Source organism: Macaca nemestrina, chromosome X (genome assembly GCF_043159975.1).
Source record: "Macaca nemestrina isolate mMacNem1 chromosome X, mMacNem.hap1, whole genome shotgun sequence".
NCBI classification, from domain to species: Eukaryota; Metazoa; Chordata; class Mammalia; order Primates; family Cercopithecidae; genus Macaca; species Macaca nemestrina.
Window position 1 is genome coordinate 69908099 of NC_092145.1, and position 4620 is coordinate 69912718.

General features: G+C 37.1%; 1 pseudogene; it reads right to left on the minus strand.

The window, feature by feature from the left end:
• Positions 1-2439: 2439 nt before the first annotated feature.
• Positions 2440-3778, minus strand: LOC105483782 (protein SET pseudogene; annotated as a pseudogene).
• Between the last annotated feature and the right edge of the window lie 842 nt (positions 3779-4620).

Consider the following 4620-nt stretch of genomic DNA (forward strand, 5'->3'; position numbering starts at 1 on the left):
ATTTGATCCAGCAATCCCACTACTGGGTAACTACTCAAAGGAGAAGTCATTATATCAAAAACACACCTGCATGCATATGTTTATCATGGCACAACTCACAATTGCAAATATATGGAATCAATCTAAGTGCTCATTAACTGATGAGAGGATTAATAAATGTGATATACATACACCATGGAGTACTACTCAGCCATAAAAAGGAATGAAATAATGTAGTTTGCAGCAACTTGGATGGAACTGGAGGCCATTATTCTAAATGAAGTAATGAAGAAATATAAAACCAAACATTGGACTTTTTCACTTGTAGGAGCTAAACCATGAGGATGCAAAGGCATAAGAATGATATAATGGATTTTGGAGACTCATAGGGACGGTTGGGAGTGGGTGAGGGAGAAAAGACTACATATTGGGGACAGTGTAAACTGTTTGGGTGACAGATTCACTAAAATCTCAGAAATCATCACGAAAGGACTTATCCATGTAACCAAAAACGCCAGTATCCCCAAATCTATTGAAATAAAAATAAAAATTAATTAAAAGATACAGTGCTTCTATTTCTGTATCCAAAAAAAATCTTTGCCTAACCCAAGGTCACAAAAATGTTTCTGCTCTGTTTTCATCAACAATTTTTTTAGTTTTAGGATTTATTAAATAAATATTAAATAAATAATACAGTATTAATATTTATTATTTATGTATTTATTTTTATAACAATTTGTTATTTAGATCTAACTCGGTTATTTTTGTATACGATGCAAGAAATGCATACAATTAAAGTTTTTTTGTTTTGCTTTTGTTTTTTAAAAATCTTTATGTTCCTTTATTGGAGCAAGATTCCTGATCGGTATACAGTGATGTATTTACTAAACAGAGACCTGTGCAGAAATTACATGCTATCCATCCAGGGTTGACCTGTCCATTAATTCACCTCTGACAAAGTGGCATTTAATTTCAGCTACTATATTTTACACCATTAAAAAGCTTATGCATTAGGGTGCTTCCCTGCACAATGGCATTGAGCAGACAGAGCTGAGTCCATTATCCCACCCAGATTCACATAGTCACATTTGAGAACTTTATACCGGAGAGCAGGGACAGTTACTGCCAACCATCACAGACTTCTTACTCTGAATGCCTATCTTCGTGGCCACATTTTATATAGCCAATGAAGACATGCCAGCAACAGTCCCATGTATATCTTGGCATTAGAGCACCAGGTCTGTTGGATGGTGGTGGCAGGCACTATTATTTTATATCCAGGTAAAAGGCCAATTTTATAAACTGCCACTTGGAGATAAAAATCAAGGGCTCAATCTACTCAAAAGTATTGAGCAATCTGGTATCCCAAATGATATGAATATTTTCAGAAACCAGTGGCAAATTGTCCCCACCTTTCCCAGCTATGGAGATATTAATACATTGATTCAAATCCCATTACTCAGTCCACATAGCCCTGAGGTCATCCTGCAAAGTGCATATCAAAAAGTACAAAGTTAGGGTGACAAAGTTTGACAGTGATGTTATACAAGTCACACTTGGAAGGTCATAGTAAGCATACCTATGCTGAAAGAAAAGCATCAAATTCTTGGTGTACACATTTAGTTTTATTGTAACAAAGTAACTTGTACACTTTTAACATTTAAAACTGAGCATCATCTTTCCTTGCCAGTGAAACAAAAAGAAAATTTAAAAATAAACAGGAACAAAATTACAATAGAGAATGTCAATTCCAAATAAGATCCTACAGGTTCTGCTGATTCTCCCATTGAGTGGCAGGGCTCAATTCATCATTAGGAGAGAATTTGTTTTAAAAGTGTCATCTTAAACCGCAAGTATGTCTGTCAAATATCACAATTAAACATGCCAAAGGAGAAGTCATGCTGTCAAAATGCCCACTTAACCCACCCAAACATCTCAAACACCCTTTGCTGATCTTCCATAACCACATTTTTATACTTTTTTTTTCTTTTTTTAAACAAGAGAAAGTAGACAGACACATGTTGGTAAAGGCTAGCTGTCCATATCACACAGAGACACAGTGTACTCTCTGAGCCCAATACATAGAGAAAGGAGGAAAAAAGCGAGAATTCTATGCACTACTACACAGGGGCCTGGCACCCTCCAGCTTCCAGCAAAGCAAAGGGAGCAGGTTTTTCTATTTTCCCACGGAGCTCGGTGTTGTTCATTCCATAGAGTTTTTGTTCAGACAGGAAGGGATAAAAATGAATTTCAAACAGAAAGGGGTAGAGACTCTTTTCCCATTGGATTCTGCTCAAGGTATTTCCCCCCAAATAGGTTGAGAACCATGATGTAGAGAAAAGAGACCTCAAGAACAGGGCAACTGAATACAAAAGGAAAAAAAATAAAAAAGACTGCAACTTGTTCCCAGGGACTGGAGAAAATTTTCAAAAAGGAAGATTGAAATCCATCAGTGTTCTATTAGTAATCTTCTCCTTCATCCTCCTCTCCATCCTCCCCTTCATCATCATTTTCATCTTCTTCACTTTCATCTTCATCTCCTTCTTCATCAATATCTTCTAATCCTTCCTCCTCTTCATCATCATCATCTCCTTCTTCCCCTTCTTCATCATCCATGTCGGGAACCAAGTAGTACTATAATTGGTTTGGTCAAATATCATCTTTGAAGACGTCTAACTCATCGGCACCTGCATCAGAATGGTCAGTAAACCAGGTAAAGAAGCTCTCTGTCACTGATGGACATTTGGGTTGATTCCAAGTCTTTGCTATTGTGAATAGTGGATTAAGAAAATGTGGCACATATACACCATGGAATACTATGCAGCCATAAAAAAGGATGAGTTTGTGCCCTTTGTAGGGACATGGATGCAGCTGGAAACCATCATTCTCAGCGAACTATCACAAGAACAGAAAACCAAACACCGCATGTTCTCACTCATAGGTGGGAACTGAACAATGAGATCACTTGGACTCGGGAAGGGGAACATCACACACCGGGGCCTATCATGGGGAGGGGGGAGGGGGGAGGGATTGCATTGGGAGTTATACCTGATGTAAATGACTAGTTGATGGGTGCTGATGAGATGATGGGTGCAGCACGCCAACATGGCACAGGTATACATATGTAACAAACCTGCACGTTATCCCTAGAACTTAAAGTATAATAATTAAAAAAAAAAAAAAAAAAAAAAAAGACGTTCTCTGGTTCCTCATGCTGCCTCTTCCTGCTGGCTTTATTCTGTGTTTGACTTGAACATTTCATCAAATCCTTTCCAGATTTCCATTTGATTTCAGTGGACTTTGAAGATGAATCACCACTCTCATGCAGACGAAATTCTTTGGAGAGAACTTTATTTTCAAAGTAAGGATTTTCATCAAAATAAAAATCTATTCTCTAACCTGATTTAATATCTTCAAATTCTGTCACTTCAACTCTGGTCAAATAATGCAGTGTCTCTTCGTCCTCCTCCCCAAGTAGTGTAGATACTTGTGGATGGTTGACAAATGTTGTTACCCCAAAATTTGGGATTTTGGTGATAAATTCTGACCCCTTCTGAAAAAATGATTGGCAGAGTTTCTTATATTTCTGCTCTACATTCATAATCTCCTCACTGGCTTGTTCATTAAGTCTGTCTATTTCATTTTGTACTTCATCGATGTGTTCAATGCCTTCTTGCTGTTCTTTTTCTTCCTTCTTCGGCAAGCCTGCAGAGGCCGATGTCTCCTCCGGTCCCAGAGCAGGAGGTGGTCTTGATTTCTTCTTTTGAGGTGAGAGTGGAGATTGGCATTTGGACTCCATGCTGCTAGGGAAGTCCAAGAACCAGACCACAAGTCTCCTCACTCATCCGGAAGCAGGCAGAAGACTCTGTTTTGCTTTGTTTTGTTTCACATTTGGATATCGAATGGTATCAGCACCATTTTTTTAACACTTTTTTTTTCACTGAATTGATATTGCACCTTGGTAAAAGATGGATCTTCAAGAGACTGAGAAGATAAGCCACAGACTGAGAGAAAATATTTGCAAAACACATATCTGATGAAGGACTGATATCTAAAATACAAAAAAGAACTCTTAAAATTATACAGTAATCAAATGAACAAACTGATTAAAAAATGGGCAAAAGACTTGAACGGACACCACATCAAAAAATATATAAATTTGGCAAATAAGCATATGAAAAGATGCTCTACTATCGTAGGTCATTAAGGAGTTGCAAATTAAAACGACAATGAGATACCACTTTGCATGCATTAGAATGGCCAACATCCAAAACAATGACAATGTTAAATGTTGGTAAGAAAGTGAAGCAATGGGAACTCTCTTTCATTGCTGTCAGGAATACAAAATGATACAGCCACTTTGAAAGACAGATTGACATTCTTAAAAACTAAATATTCTCTTAATCATATGATCCAGCAATTATGCTCTTTTATGTTTACCCAAACGAATTGAAATATATGGCTACACAAAAATACCTGTACATAGATGTTGATAGCAGCTTTATTCACAATTGCAAAAACTTGGAATCACCCAAAATGTCCTTCAGTAGGTGAATGTATAAATAAATTGTGGTACATCTACATAATGCAATATCATTCAGTAATGAAAAGAACTGAGTTATCAAGCCATGAAAAAACATG